Below are 16349 nucleotides of genomic sequence, written 5' to 3'. Positions count from 1 at the left end.
TGCGAAAGAGAGGAACTTAGTAAAAAAATAAGCGTGCGAGAAATCTATATTGAAATAAATAAAATATAGTTGGAGCAGGAGGTGGGCCGTATTGTCTCCGGGCGTGAGCACACAGAGCCCCTTGCACGGGGGTATGCGGATATTAAGCATGTTGACGCCGGACTCGTCTAGCCGTGTCCGGGATAGTAGGGCTAGATTTGTGGGCGGCTGTCTAGGCAGCCGCACCCTTCCCCGTACGTTGGGGGTCAATTTATGTTCCCCTGTAATGAAATGATGCCCTTTGGGCCAGGCATTTTGAGTGTAAGGGATGCGTAATGCGGTATTGCGTTAAAGCGGGCGAAAGCTTCACGTCCCAGTAGCGCTTGATAGCGACTTACGAATGGGGCGATGTGGAATGTTAGCTTTTCTCTTCGGAAGTTGTCGGGTGATCCGAACGTGACTTCTAACGTAAGGGAACCCATACTTGGGGTATCTGGGCCTAGCGTTACTCCTTGAAAGGAAGTGTTGCCGAGGTGGATTATAACTAGGTTTACCCCGAGTTTGCGGACTGTGTCCTGATATAACAGGTTCAAGTCGCTGCCGCCGTCCATAAGGGCGTTTGTAAATTGGAGTCCGTTAATAATTGGATTTACGACCAAGGCAGTCCAGCCTACGTTCTGGTCTCCTCTGGAGTAATCCTGATGATCGAAGGTGATTGGTTGTAACAACCAGTGGGGTTGCTCCTCCGGGGCTGGCTGTACGGCGCGTGTCTTCGTAGGTGCCGTTCTGCTCTTCCCTTTTGTCACCTGAAGTAGATTTACTGTCTTGACTTCCTGTGGGAACTTCTTTTGTTCTCCGGTGTTCTGCATGTGGGGTGCATCGTCATCTTCACTTGGTGTGTTGAGCCCCTTGTGTTCGGTGTTGAGCTTGCCGGACTGCTTAAAGACCCAACAATCTCCGTGGGTATGGTTTGCAGGTCTCCCCGGAGTGCTGTGGATTTGACATATTTTGTCCAAAATTTTGTTGAGGTTGGATAGCTCGTCCTTATCGTCTTTGGGGGGCGGCTTTTTCTGATTTTGCCGAGAGCTTTTGAATCCGGCGTTTATTCCGTGCTCATCGGGCTGTTGTCCTTTATCCGGTGTGGCTCTTTGTTACGGCGCGGCTTCCCGTTTCCATCTCTGGGTTCGGACGTATTCGGGTTGCTGGTGCTGCTTCTCATCAACCAACTATCCTCTCCTGCACAAAAGCGGGTCATGAGGCTTGTTAATGCGGCCATTGTTCGCGGCTTTTCTTGGCTGAGGTGTCTGGCGAGCCATTCGTCTCGGACGCTATGCTTGAAAGCTGCTAGGGCCTCTACGTCCGAACAGCCGACTATCTGATTCTTTTTAATAAGGAATCTGTTCCAGAGTTTCTGGGCTGACTCTCCGGGCTGTTGAGTTATATGACTCAGATCATCTGCATCCGGGGGTCGGACCTAGGTCCCTTGAAAATTTGCCCGGAAAGCATCCTCAAGCACTTCCCAACTTCCCATGGTGTTTTCGGGAAGGCTTTTAAGCCAATGCCGGGCTGGCCCTTTGAGCTTAAGGGGTAAGTATTTTATGGCGTGGAGGTCGTCTCCTCTGGCCATGTGTATGTGGAGGATGTAATCCTTGATCCAGACTCCAGGGTCTGTTGTTCCGTCGTATGCTTCTATGTTCACTGGCTTGAATTCGGCTGGGAATTCATGGTCCAGCACCTCATCAGTAAAACATAGGGGGTGTGCGGCGTCCCTGTATTTAGGCGTGCCGCCGTGTTCGGGTATCTTTTGCATTGCATCACTCACTGGAGCTTGCTTTCTTGGCCTATACATGGATCTAGTTGCGCCAGTTTTCTGATGCGAATTTTTGGACGGATCGCGCGCCGTATTGAGTGCGGCGTCCTTTGATGCGTGAGATTGATCGTAGGGTCGTCTATCCGACCTTGTGGCTTCCTTATTTTTTGACTGTGGGGGCTTTATGGCCTCTTCATCAAATTCTGGTAGTAGTTTCCGCTTCGGATAGCTCTTTGTGTGGCGACTACTGCCGTACTTGTGTGCGGTATTGAGTACTTTGCCCCATCTGATCCTGAGTGCATCTTCCGCTGTCTTGAGCCTCCACTTCTGCTTTCTCAGGCTACGCGCAGTGGCAACGAGCCTTTGGTGGAGGTTCTGATGTTCCAGCAATTTGTCTGGCGTGAGGTCGTCCGGGCTATTATCTTTCCCGGGGATTGGTTGTTCGGATTGTCCGCCCTGTTTGGACGGATGCACATGTTCATCGTCCGTTGATTCACCCTGCTCTATGGCTGGGTCTTTGTCGAGGTGGGGCTTGGCCTTGCGCTTACGCCGCCGCTTTGATTGTTTTTCGGGGGAGCGATCCCTGGCCGCATCCTTTTGGTCCTCGTTGTCGTTTCTATTGTATGTGTCCACCATGCATACATCGTATGATGAGGTGGCTTTCCGGCGCCCTATAGGTGCTGGTTCTTGATCGTCTCCTTTATCGGCGTCCATACCGTCGATATCTTCAGAGTCGAAATTGAGCATGTCGGTTAGATCGTCGACAATGGCTATCAAGTGGGTGGTGGGTGGGGTTCGAACTTCGTCGTCCGCATCCCAACCACCCCGACCGAAGTCCGGCCGGTGTTCTTTCGACAAAGAGAGAGACTTTAGCGAATTTAGGATATCGCCAAAGGGTGAGTGCTGAAAGACATCCGTGGCGGTGAACTCCATGATCGGAGCCCAATCGGGTATGATCGAAAGGGGTGCGGAATATTCAGAGTCCGGAACGGAGTCCGGCACCTTGGAGTCACGGGCCTTGCAAAGGACTAGGCTGGTATTCGACTCTATCACCGCAGAGATTGCGGCTCCTGGGGCGGCGTCCAACCGTCCGTCCCTGGCTAGCGCAGTCGGCTCCGAGCTAATGGTCAGAGTGAACACCTGAGCGGCACTCTGGGCGCTGTCCAGCGGCAGAGCTAGATCATGCCCATCGAGACAGTGCGGCGCGCCCGGTCGTGGCTCGAATCCGTCGAAGATCAAGTCCCCGTGGATGTCGGCCGTGTAGTTTAAGCTTCCAAACCTGACCTGATGGTCAGGGGCGTAGCTTTCAATCTGCTCCAGATGGTCAAACGAGTTGGCCCGTAGTGCGAAGCTGCCGAATACGAAGATCTGTCCGGGGAGAAAAATCTCATCCTGGGTCGCATCGCGATTGACGAGCGAAGAAGCCATCGGTCCTAAAGGCGACGACACAGAGGAACTCTCAATGAAAGCACCAATGTCGGTGTCAAAACCGGTGGATCTCGGGTAGGGGGTCCCAAACTGTGCGTCTAGGCGGCTGGTAACAGGAGACAAGGGACACGATGTTTTTACCCAGGTTCGGGCCCTCTCGATGGAGGTAAAATCCTACTCCTGCTTGATTAATATTGATGATATGGGTAGTACAAGAGTAGATCTACCACGAGATCGGAGTGAATAAACCCTAGAAGCTAGCCTATGGTATGATTGTTCTTCGTCCTACGGACTAAAACTCTCCGGTTTATATAGACATCAGAGAGGGCTAGGGTTACACAGAGTCGGTTACAATGGGAGGAGATCTTCATATCGTATCGCCAAGCTTGCCTTCCACGCCAAGGAAAGTCCCATCCGGACACGGGAAGGAGTCTTCAATCTTGTATCTTCATAGTCCGGGAGTCCGGCCAAAGGTCTTAGTCCAGCCATCCGGACACCCCCTAATCCAGGACTCCCTCAGTCACCATGACAATGTTGAAGATGATGAAGTTCTTCCTCAAGTTGAATACAATGTGGTATCATCGCCTATTCTTACGAACATCGAAATCATCAGCATTGGTCGTCCTCTGACGCCAATTGCTCAGGATGCTTCATGGGCTGATCGCCCGCAACAACAAGACTCCCCCAGTACTCCCCAACAACAACAAGCCACACCATCTGTGCAAGTTGAAGAGGACGAGGGCCTGCCTACTCCATCTCCCAAGGCGTCACCTGTCCTACAAAGGGTTCGCAAAGGACCAAGGCCTCAAGTCCCTCTTCCGAGTGTTCCATAAGGAGAAGTGCACCATCAACCTGTTGCACGTCAGGTGTTTTCAAAAGCCACTCCAACTGTGAATGTCTCCGTGTCTGAAGTCCCAGCTGCTGAAGACAATCCGGCTGCATCAGCCGATGACGAACATCAAGAAGAACGTGTCCCTACTCCCCCCATTCCTGAAGAAGCTGTTCATGAAGTGAACGTGTCTGTGCCTGACCCTCCAGCTCATCAAGTGGAGGTTGAAAACCTTGAGGCTGCCACCACCAACACCAATGAAGCCAATGACATAGTCATGGCTGAAGCTAATGTGGAGCCTGTCCCAAGCACTGTGCCAGAAGTCAATGCTGAAAATGCTCCTGAAGCTTCTGTTGTGCAGCCCGAAACCACTGTTGCTGCCACTGCTCCTGTTTCGCCACCAAGGCCCTATACAATTGAGCAAGCATACAACCATGGCGAGCTAATCACAGTAAGATTGCCCGTTCTGGTCCCTCCGCCTAATGTCTCTGGTCCTCAGTTTGACTATCACATTGAGCATAGGCCTCAGGTCCAGAAGCCAAAGCTAAGACTGCCAAGGTTTCCAGGTACTGCCACATCTGTCGGGTCCTTCAATGCAAATGGCTTCAAAAGCCACAATACATTCTTTGACAGTTCAAAGAACCCCTACACAAGGCCAAGAATATCATCAGATCGTTTCTGGAGTCATCAGCAACGAAGCTATTACTCCTGTGTTCTGTATGATCAAGGGCGCATTTTCCCTCATATGCGCCTCGACACTGAAGCCATTGCTGGACTGCCATGCTTAGAAGAAGCACTTGACTGCTTTCGTGATGCTGGTCTGCTCAGCTTTGTGACAAACAAAGAACATTGGAATGAAGAACTTTTGCTTCAATTCTATGCTACCCTCCACATTCGCGGATATAACAGAGATACAAAGACATGGGTTCTCGAGTGGATGACAGGAAATATTCATCATGAAGCCAAAGCTCTTGACATCATTGAGCTTACAAGCCTATCCACTCCCGGAGAGCTATATGAACCTGGTTGTCAAAACCAGCGCAATGCACTAGAGAGCATCTTCCATAAACCAGAACCAAACATGAGCCAGATGTTGAGCATGATGAAGCCTTTGCCACATGATGCTGAATATCCAAAGGAGTTCTTTATTGATGACCTTGAGCATCTGCCGCGCACCATATATCACATCATAAGGCGGACTCTGTGGCCGATGAAAGGACATTCATCAGCTGCAAAACTTGAAGGAGCCATGAAGACATTGGTCTTTTACATCCTCAATGGCATTAGCTTCAATGCACAAGATTTCTTCCTTCGGCAACTGGCTGCGTCTGGATCTGACCTGTTTGGCCTGAAGTTCTATGCTCCATGGGTCATGCGCCTCATCAAGCTACACTCTACTGTTAACTATCAACCCTCTGCTCGCAATCATGTGATCTTTCTACCAGAGGTTGATATGTCAGTTGAAGCCATATACCCTGAACCTGCCAAGAAGCCTCTTAGTCTTCAAAATGCTGAACACCAAAGCTTCACTCAGCCTATTGAAGGAGTCCAAGCAGTAACTCGTGTCTATCCAATGGCTGGAAACACTCATCTACCTCATCGTGCGCCAACTGAAGCTACTGAGAGCACAATTGCTCAAAGGCCTCGGAAGTGCTCTCGGGTCCTAAATGACCGAGAACTTCTTGTGGCCCTGCATCTGAAACAAGATAAGCATCATTTTTGGCTCAAGCGTCAGATGCAAAGCCTCTTGGTGGATGTAAATCGCATTCGAAACCTTGCCACCAAGAATGCATTTGTCACTCACGAAACTTGTCGGCGATCATGGAAGAGTTTGACCCTGCTCAGTGCTGAAGTAGATCTTCAAGACGATGGCTTCACTGAGAGATTCAAGTTTGACTCCACTCCTCCACGGAATGCTGTCCTACGTAGAACTCCATCTCTTGAAGACTCTGACTATTCTTCCTCCGCGGCAACTGTAAATGCCAATGTGATTGATGATGAAGACGATGCAACTTCACCGCCCCCTACTTCTGCACGCATCGACACTGCACCAAGTTCGTCTGCACCGCCAAACAACAACGACAACCCTACTGCTTCACCTACTCCTCATGAGGACGAGTAGATGCTCTATGTCTTCAAACCTTTTTGGTCATTACTGACAACAGGGGGAGAAGCATATGAGTTGATAGTCTTCAAGCAGGTTCACAAGGGTGGTTGCTTTATATTTTTGCCTAGTTCTTACAACTCTTGCTTTTGATACACTTCATTCTTTGAGTTGTAACACTTAAACTTGATGGTCGTCTGCTACTTATTTGCGTTTCCACGTGCGATGATAACTTCCGCACTTAGATCATTCTACAGACGTCCATTTTTCATTATGCATGTCATTCTCTTAGTTATATCATTTCGTGCATGATGAATTATCTTCATAAGTTGAAGAGGATCTCCAAAAGTACAACCTGCCATGTGCATTTGCATTCCAAAAGCAAATTATTTATATGCACATCTTCAGGGGGAGCCCTTGCCACTTATGAAGACAATACGCTATCCTTTACAATTTCACATACTTCTTTCCCGTTGAAAACTTCAACCAGTTTGTCATCAATCACCAAAAAGGGGGAGATTGTAAGTGCATCTAGTGCCACCCCTAGTTGCTTTTGGAGCATCACTTCAACGCAGGAAGTGTCCCTCATTGATTCGATTTACATACCGGAGATGATCCCTAAAAAATGTATGAAGACATTGAAGACAATGGTGGTGTGTGAAGATATTCACACTGAAGACTATGACATGAGAAGACATTGAGTGAAGACTATGGAGCGCGAAGACTGAGTTGTTTCGTTGTTTCCTTTTCTTCTTTGTTGAGTCATAGGAACCACCGTACTGTTAAGTGGGGTCTAAGTGAACAAAGTCAGAGTGACTGAAGTGATGCTCAACCCAAATCCTATATCTTCGAGCGAAGAGAATGAGAGCAAATCTTATCCAGAGCTGGATGAGTCAGCTTTGCTTGTAGCCCAAGTAAAGTTGCCGTGTGTGTTTGAAATCTGACCGTTGGAACACGTGTCAGTTCCTTAGTGACCCAGGGTCATTTCGGACATATCAGGTTGGGTTTCCTTGTGGCTATAAATAGCCCACCCCCTACACCATAAATTGGTGGCTGCTCAGAGTTAGTTTACGGCTTTTGTCGTTTTGAGAGCAACCCACCTCGAAGCCTTTAAGAGAGAAATCCTTGCGAGGACAAAGCCCAAACACCCAGAGCCCAAGAGTGTTAGGCATCACTGAAGTCTTTCTGTCTGTGTGACTTGAAGACTTATTACACTTGAGGACTGTGTATCCTCCAGCCGGTTAGGCATCGCGTTCTGAGCATCCAAGAGTCATTGTGGATTGCCGGTGAACGAAGTCTGTGAAGGTTCGGAAGTCTACCTTGAAGACTTACCAGAGTGATTGGGCGGGGACTGTGTGTCCTTAGCTCAAGGGGAATAAGGTGAAGACGCGGTCTTATGAGTTGAATCTCAGCCTCCCTAACCAGACGTACATTTTTCACAGCAACTGAAACTGGTCCAACAAATCATGTGTCTTTAACAAGTGACTGGTTCTATCCCTTCCCTCCTTTACTTTGAGTTTGTCTTCGTGAAGTCATTGCTTATTTGTCTTATTTGTTTGACTTCATTGCTTGACTACTATCGCTAATTGGCTTCATACTATCTTCCATCCCGATCCTTACTACCTAGCTGCTATTAGTCTTTGTACGTTCATATTATTGCATACTTGACTATGGTTTGCTTGTTGTAGTTTATCTTCCACTGCATATCAATTAGGTTATTTTTATTGTCTGTCTTCGAAACTTCCACGTCTTGAAGACTTTGAGAAAAATCGCCTATTCACCCCCCTCTAGTCGATAACTAGCACTTTCACCCACTCACACGATGATGCCCACGTGACACTCAGATTTTAGTAGATTCCTTTAGGATTCGTGAAAAACAGAATTAACGTGGATCAAGGCGTGTGGGCGATGTGCAAACATGCCACACGTGTGGGGGTTATCATTTGGGATAAAATAAAATGAAGGGAGATGCTTTCATTGTACAAAGATGCACAACCCGTTTATTACTCCGTGATCTTAGAAGGGTCAAGGACGTGGCCGGCGAAGACCACCGTACGGGACACCTCCTCCACTATGAAAACCGCAAACGGATGGTTCGCAATGAAATCATCAACAAGCACTTTGCCGCAACGAAGTACCATGCCCATGTCGATGAACGCAGCCGCCTCGGTACCTTCCTCGTTCACTTCGACAACCGCCCTGTGGAACACGTCCTCTACCCGCTGTGGCACGTCGTTTCCACCCGAGTCCTCCTGCACCATGTCAGACAGATCGGCCTCTTGGCCAGAGGAGAGGGCATACTTGTCTCAAACAAGTGCCTCCACCCCCTGGCCACGACGGGACGGGGTAAGTTCAACATATTGACACCCTTTGCCCCTAAGCAAGTTATGGTAGTGCTATTGACCCTCTTCACATGGTAAAAATATATCATCAGAAAGATCTTTGAAATGTGCATCCAATGCCATACGTCTTGTGACATATAACTCATTTTTTGTTGGTTAAATTAATGATCAAAGTTAGGCATAAAAATATGAAGTGGTCTTGTATAAGGGAATGGAGGGAGTATCAAAACCAACACAATCAAGTAGGCTTTGATTAGGGCATTTGTAGAACACCCTCTCGAACTGAGGTGTAGAATTTTCAAACAAGTGGAACGACGGTCCTTACCCTGGCATCACCAACGGCGACCAAGTCCCCGGTGGGCGAGGCGATGCCACTCCACAAGGTGGCTGAGATGATTTGGGATCTTGGAGTAAGTAGTGCACACATCTGTACACTCTTGGTACAATGCATGCATTGATGAAAGGCCAGTACTGGGCGCCGGCGCACCGGCCGAAACTTTCGGCCGGTCCAGCCCCAGTCGTTCGATTCACGTAATAATAACCGTCCAGATTGCATCTCCTCCCTTGTCGTCGGTAGCTTGCTCGCCGGAGCCGCTCGTCGGCGCGCTCGTCAGAGCCGCTCGCTGGAGCTGCTCGTCGGCGCGCTCGTCGGAGCCGCTTGCCGGACCTGCTCGTCGGCTTCCTCGCCGGAGCTGCTCGTCGGCCTGCTTGTCGGCTTCCTCGCCGGAGCTGCTTGTCGGCTTGCTCGCCGGAGCTGCTTGTCGGCTTGCTCGCCGGAGCCGCCGCTCGCCTGCATGCTCGTCGGTGCGCTCGCCTGCATGCTCGTCGGAGCTGCTCGCCGGTGCGCCATGTGCGATCGAACTTCGCCATGGCCGTTGCAGCAAATCACGTCGCCGGACGCAGCTTTTTTTGTGGCCGGTTGTAGCAAAATTCACGAAGCCATGTGTGATGTAGCAAAATGCGACACCGCTAGTAGCAAAATACGATGCCGGTTGTAGCATGTTGTGATGCCAGTTGAAGCATCTAGCAAAAAAGATGTTGGTTTCAGCATCCCTGTGACAACGGTGGTCACATGTAGCAAAAAACATGGTGGCCATGCGATGTAGCAAAAAGCGACGTTAGATGTAACTGTGTGGGACGCCGGTTGTAACAATTTGTGACAACGGTGGTAACATGCAGAAAAAATACGGGGCCGTATGATGTAGCAAATCGTGAAGCCGGTTGTAGCTGCGTGGGAAGCAGCTTGTAGGAATTTGAGACAACGGTTGTAGCATTAGGGAAACTACGATGTGGGCTGGAGGTAGAAGAAGGGGAAGAGATAAGATAGAAAAGAGAGCCAGATGCGTAGGACCCGCCATGTGCGGGAGCAGTTTTGCATGCAGCAGTTTTGCGGAGAGCCTGGTGCGTAGGACCCGCCATGTGCGGGAGCAGTTTTGCATGTGGCTGCGCATGCGGGTCGTGCTGCGCGTAGCGTGAGCGGCCGGCCGAAAGTTCGGCCGACGCGCCGTTTCAAAACATTTCCCTTGATGAAACCACTTGTACAAACTGCAAAGGACAACAAAATTACCGAAACAGTACACTCTTGGTACACACAGAGAAGAAGAAAAAACAAGAAAAAAGAACTGCTTTCATTGAGAGTTGAACTCAAGACCTCCCGCTTACTAAACGGGTGCTCTAACCAACTGAGCTATGAAAGCTTTTGCTACGGAATTAATTATTTACTTACACGACCTATATTTCTTGGATAGATCTAATTATATCAATTTGGTATTGAGAATGTGGAGACTTTAGAAAAATTGTTTCAAGTCAAAACTAATATGTCAAGTAAAAAAGAAACGGAGGGAGTACATTCTAAGAGCTTGAGGTAGACAACATCTTTGAAAGTTGTTGGTAGGGCTGTAGGGGTCACCATTGATGTTTCCACTCATGGCCGAGGGACTAAATCTGAGATAAACTCAAATATAGCTCCTCCTAATGGATATGTCATAAATCACCAAAAAAAATTTAGAGAAATCTAAGAGATGCATAGTTACTTTGGCGACTTCGGAAGTGGAAACGAGTCCTTGGTTCTGGCCATGCTAGGGAGGGATGTCAAGAGAAGATGAAGAGCATATCTCAACCTAGTGTCATGGCAAGTCCTCGCCGAACGCCGCCCGGAGCCCCAGGCTCTCCAGAGCTTTCTTCATGCTGCAGAAGAAGGACAACTTGAACTTGGGTAGTCGGAGCTTGGTCAAGCTACTTGACCAAGTTGGCAGGTGGTCGAACAGGAACCCTGGCCCGCCAGACGCGTACGCCATCTCGTCGGCAAGGCTACGCAGCCCGTTGCGCGCCGTCGGCAGAAAGATGCACATCGAATACCGCGGGCCACCGCCTTCCCCGTTGGCCGCCTGCTTGTACCGGAGCTTGAGCACCTTAAACCTGCCATGGCAGGCCACCAAGTAATCGCGGGCTTTGCCCCCGGTCATGAAGGGCACGCGGACGTCCCTGCCGTCGAGGCGGTGGAACAATTTGTCTTTGGTGCGGCTCTTGAGGAAGGGCTCCTCCCACTTGCCCTTGAAGTAGATAGCATTGGCGAGCACGAGCCTGGTGTCGCCGTGCACTGAGCCCGGCGGGACGACGGAGGTGATCAGCTTCTTCGTGGCCTCCGTGACCCACCTGTTGATCTCCTCCCTTGCATCATCCGGCTGCATGCAGGAGAGAGATCGATCATGGTTGAAAGGGACAAACAGTGAGACATATATACCATGCTACAGTCTTACAGATCGATCTATGGCTTTGCCGCCGAACTACTGTACTGACCTTTCTCACGAAGTCGACGGCGCGCGCGTCCGCCTTGTAGGATTCGACGGCGGCCTTCTTGTAGGCCGGATTCAGCGGCAGATCTTTCTGGCACCAGACGGGTTATCGGCGACGAGGGCGCGCTCTGCCACGGCTCGCACGATCCCCGCGACCTCGTCGCGCGATGCCGCGCCGAGCACGGCGAGGATCTCGTCCAGGGTGTCACCCCGGGCGCCGGCCGCCGGAAGGTCCAACGCGGTGTAGATGGACAGCGGCGAGAACATGATGTTCTGGCCCTTGTGCTCCTCGCCGTCCGAAAACATCTTGGACAGGCGGAGCGCAAGCGCCGTCGGGCCGCCGGAGTCAGCGGACGTCCCGCTAGCTTTCTTGTTTGGGCTGCTCGCCTCCTCCATGCTGCCCTAGCTAGTTTGTTTGCCGTCCGTGGGGTCAAACAAGGCGGCGCGTAGGGGTTGATCCTGTTTTATAGCGCTATTTTTGATTTTTGAGTTGTATAGCGCTATTAGTTCGACGAGAAATCTTCTTTTTAGCGTTATGTTAACATTTTTTTTAGGTCGCCGATCTTTTTCTAAAAAAAAAAATCAGGTCTCCCCTCTTGTATTCTAGCTATTCACGAAAATCGGTTTGGCTCCACTAAATTCACTTTGGAGCAGTTTCATTCAGAAGTTGTAGTACTACCAAGAGACATGTTTGGCTTCCATCTAGCTCCAGCTTCAAGAATGGAAAATTTGGTGGAAAGGATCTATTTGATTGGTTGATGGGCGAGAAATGAAGGGGTATCCATTTACTGGTGGCAGTGGTGGATAATTTCCACCCAACTCCAGCTTTTAGAGTTTTTGGAGCACCCCTGAAGAGCTTCATAAAATACGTACCCAAATTCTAGTTTTTTCGGAGCGGCATATCGTGAAGCTACCCCGCTTGTGTTTTCTGGAGCAGAGTTGAATTTTAAGGAGAGCAGTCCCAAACATGCTCTAAGGATTGCTTTTCTTTTAGTGTTTGGGCTTCTTTAGTTATTTTTTTTACGAAAAGGATCAAATCTATTGTAAAGATTCAGCGAGAGTACAATACACCTCAAACATGATAAAAATTACATTGAGATCCATGGACCACCGAACAACCATTGCCACTGCCAGACCGAGCCGCCAACACGCCGCTATCGCCGCTCCCATACCGAAGCCGGCCTGACCTTGTCATGACAGTCGGGAAGTCTTTGTGCACGCGCCCCGAAGCTGTAGTCGCCGCCATTGAATCCTTCAATAGATCTGAAGAATCTGACACCAAATATCAATGTTACGTATACACGACGAGAAACCCTAACCTCACTGCCCCGAGGAGCTGGCAGGAATCTACGTCGGAGCTCCGTCTAATCTGTCCCAACGGACAAAGTTGAGGAGGATCAGAGCCCGGAAGACTGACTCGGAGAAGAAGCGTTGTCATCCGTCCAAATGACGCCCTTGCGAGAACTAAACCCATACCTATCGACTAGCTGGATTCGAGGCACCAGAAATCACCTCCCCGCCACCAACCACCGGAGCGTCGGACGGAGGGAGGCCCGGTGAAGATCGAGGGTGGGAAGACTTTCCCTAGTCGGGAGGGGACTTCTTTTGTTATTTGTAGTGCAAAGAAGGCACAAATATTTTGGACTACACAATTATCATGATTTACTAGCCATTTTATTGTCAATGTGGTTATATACCATAAATGACAGTTTGGTCATACTTAGTATTTTTTTAATCAAAAAGAAATATGATTTTATTTGGTAAGCCGACAAGACATGAACCAATTCTAGAAAAACATAAGGAAAAAATTGATAAACCGGCAATGAATGAGATGGAGCGGAGATGGAGGACCAAGAAAAGATGGAAGAGGAACCTTACCTACTTCAGTAGGATATAGTATATAGACAAAAAGTCTTATTGATCTTATTAGGAAAAGTGTTACTACAATCTCAAAAGTAGTTTTAGGCCATGTACAATGCAAGGTGCTTGGGGTAGGTGCTTAGAGAAATAAATTAGTTTTTTGTAAGCATCGGTGCTTATTTGTATATGGTAGACACTTAATTAAGCGTCTGCCCTGGACAAATAAGCACTGGTACTTAAAAAGATCTCGGTTTATTTTACTAAATATCTCTCTAAGCACCTTTCATTGTACAAGACTTTAGAGGCCGTCTGAATCTACTTAGATGTTTTAGAGTGCCATGCTCCTTACACTCATCGCATGTTGTTCTTTTTTTTTTTGCATATGAAGTTCATTTCTACATCAATTACACATTATAATAAATTAAACACTTATGTTTCGTCATCGCACAGTTCAACATTTTTTTTATAAAATTTGAATTTGAAAGCATAACATCAGGTTCAAATGCATCAAATGGTCCAAATTAAACACGATGAAACATCACAGAACTATGCTGATGTAGGTGCACCTGATGTTCAATGAGGTCATAAGGAAGCTATCTTTCGGTACACTTCAAGAATTTTCTTCATTTTCTGTTCATATGCGTTTTTCTATTGACAGTTCGGCCCACACAGTCATACTCATGACCCACCTCTTTGCCCATCTCATACTCTATGAATATGTTATGGAGGATGGCACAAAATGTAGATCGTGTTACTCTCTCCATTGCTAAATATTTGTCTTTCTAGAGATTTTAACAAGTGACTACATACGAAGCAAAATGAATGAATCTACACTCTAAAATATGTCTATATACATCCGTATATGATAGTCCATTTGAAATCTCTAAAAAGACAAATATTTAAAAACGGAGGGAGTATTTCCTAATGTTTCCTTATCCTAGAGAAGAGTAGGTCCATAGACAAAAAAAAATGAACGGTTAACGGTAGGTGCTTTGTCTTTCATTAAAATAAGGGGAGTGCTTGCTTGTTGGGGATGAAGCGCGCGCGATGTCTTCGTCCACCATCTCATGATGAATGTGGTGACGCCAGCAATGGTACCAATCTCAGAGCATCTTCAGCCGTTCGGCCCCTCAGGGCGCATAAAAACCGCCCTCTGGGGGCGAGCCGGCGATTCTTTCGGCGCTGGGGCGGTTTTGCGCCCAGTCGTCGCCCCTAGTCACCGATTTTGGCCCATTTTTGAAGCCCCATTTTGGCGAAAAAGACCCATATGAGCGAGAATAGGCCCATATTCGGCGTGGTTCGCCGTGGCTCGGCGTTCAATTATCAACATAAATATTTTTTATCACATATTTCATCATAGAAATTTCAAGTACTTCAACAAAATAGTACAACAACAAATAGTTCAATACAAATTATATAGTTCAACAAATAAAAACTCATATTTCATCACGCGTCGCGCCCGGTGTCGCCCTTAAGCCTCCATAGGTGCTCTATCAGATCTTGCTGCAGTTGATGATGCACCTGTGGGTCTCGGATCTCCCGACGCATATTGAGATAGGCAGTCCAGGTTGCCGGTAGCTGGTGATCAACTTGGGCAAGAGGACCCTGCCGGTGGTATGGTTCAGTGTCAAACACTGGCTCTTCCTGCTCGCTCTCAATGATCATGTTGTGCAAGATGACGCAGCAGGTCATGATCTCCCACATTTGATCTTTCGACCATGTCTGAGCGGGGTACCGGACAACAGCAAATCAAGATTGGAGGACACCAAATGCCCGCTCGACATCCTTCCTGCAAGCCTCCTGAATCTTCGCAAACCAGGCGTTCTTGCCTCCAGGCACATGGTTTTTGATGGTCTTGATAAATGTCGACCATCTCGGATAGATGCCATCAGCTAGATAGTACCCCTTGTTGTAGTGCCGCCCATTGATCTCGAAGTTCACCGGAGGAGAATGACCTTCAACAAGCTTGGCAAAGACAGGAGAGCACTGCAGCACGTTGATGTCATTGTGAGTTCCTGGCATACCAAAGAAGGAGTGCCAAATCCAGAGGTCCTGTGTGGCCACCGCCTCAAGTACCACACTGCAACCGCCTTTGGCGCCTTTGTACATCCCCCGCCAAGCTAGTGGGCAATTTTTCCATTTTCAATGCATGCAGTCGATGCTTCCAAGCATCTCAGGAAATCCTCTTGCTGCATTCTGTGCTAGGATCCGAGCAGTGTCTTCCGCATTGGGTGTTCTCAAGTATTGCGGTCCAAACACTGCCACCACTGCCCGACAGAACTTGTAGAAACACTCTATGCTGGTGGACTCGGCCATGCGCCCATAGTCGTCCTGTGAGTCACCGGGAGCTCCGTATGCAAGCATCCTCATCGCTGTCGTGCATTTCAGGATGGAGGTGAATTCAAGTTTGCCAGTGCAATCCATCTTGCATTTGAAGTAGTTGTCGAACTCCCGGATGGAATTCACAATCCTAAGGAAAAGCTTTCTGTTCATCCGATAACGGCGCCGAAATGTTCTATCGCCGTGAAGTGGAGCATCGGTGAAGCAGTCGGAGTAGAGCATGTAGTAGCCTTCGAGACGATGCCGGTTCTTTGCTTTCACCCGCCCCGGCGCCGAGCCACCTCGCCGCGTCTTTTCATTGCTCGCCAGCAGCTGGGCGAGGGCGGCGAGCACCATGAGATGCTCTTCTTCCTGGACGTCGACCTCGGCTTCCTCCTCCAGCAGCGCGGTGAGCACTTCCTCGTCATCTGAGTCCATCGCCGAGGCAGACAAATCGCCGAACACCTTGCGCGCGGTGGGCGTGCACCCGCCGCCAAACTGCCCCTCCGCGGCCGGAAAGGGCGGCCGGAAACGCCCAGCTGGTGCCGGAGGGGTTGTCGCGGCAAACCTATGCTTTTTTCCGGCGGGGAATTGCTATCTACCGGTGAAGAGCGGCGGGGTGGCGAGGGGCGGCGCCGGGATATACCTACTTGCGGCCGAGAGCGCGGGGGGTGGGAGGCGGTCGGGGAAGAAAATCTTGACTTTTCACCTGACGGCGTGGGCCAGCCGCGCTTTTCCCTTGCGCCGGAGTCCCCAGGCGCCGCCCAGCGCCGGGTTCGGCCTGCGGCCGCCGGGCGGAAAAAAGGGCCGAACCGGCGCTTTTCGTCGTCCTGGGGGCGTGACTGGGCCGTTTTTTTGGCGCCGGCGCCGAAATAGTGGCCTG

The 16349-nt window shown here is 49.3% G+C and overlaps 1 non-coding gene and 1 pseudogene across 1 annotated transcript; both read right to left on the bottom strand.

Moving 5' to 3' along the window:
• Positions 1 to 10115: 10115 nt before the first annotated feature.
• Positions 10116 to 10189, bottom strand: TRNAT-AGU (transfer RNA threonine (anticodon AGU)). The gene has a single exon. It is a non-coding gene; the product is annotated as a tRNA-Thr (tRNA).
• A 32-nt stretch (positions 10190 to 10221) lies between these two features.
• Positions 10222 to 11702, bottom strand: LOC123117057 (putative serpin-Z8; annotated as a pseudogene).
• Between the last annotated feature and the right edge of the window lie 4647 nt (positions 11703 to 16349).

Source organism: Triticum aestivum, chromosome 5B, assembly GCF_018294505.1.
Source record: "Triticum aestivum cultivar Chinese Spring chromosome 5B, IWGSC CS RefSeq v2.1, whole genome shotgun sequence".
Classification (NCBI taxonomy): Eukaryota; Viridiplantae; Streptophyta; class Magnoliopsida; order Poales; family Poaceae; genus Triticum; species Triticum aestivum.
Note: the sequence above shows the minus strand (reverse complement) of the source record. Positions and strands in the feature narration are given on the sequence as shown.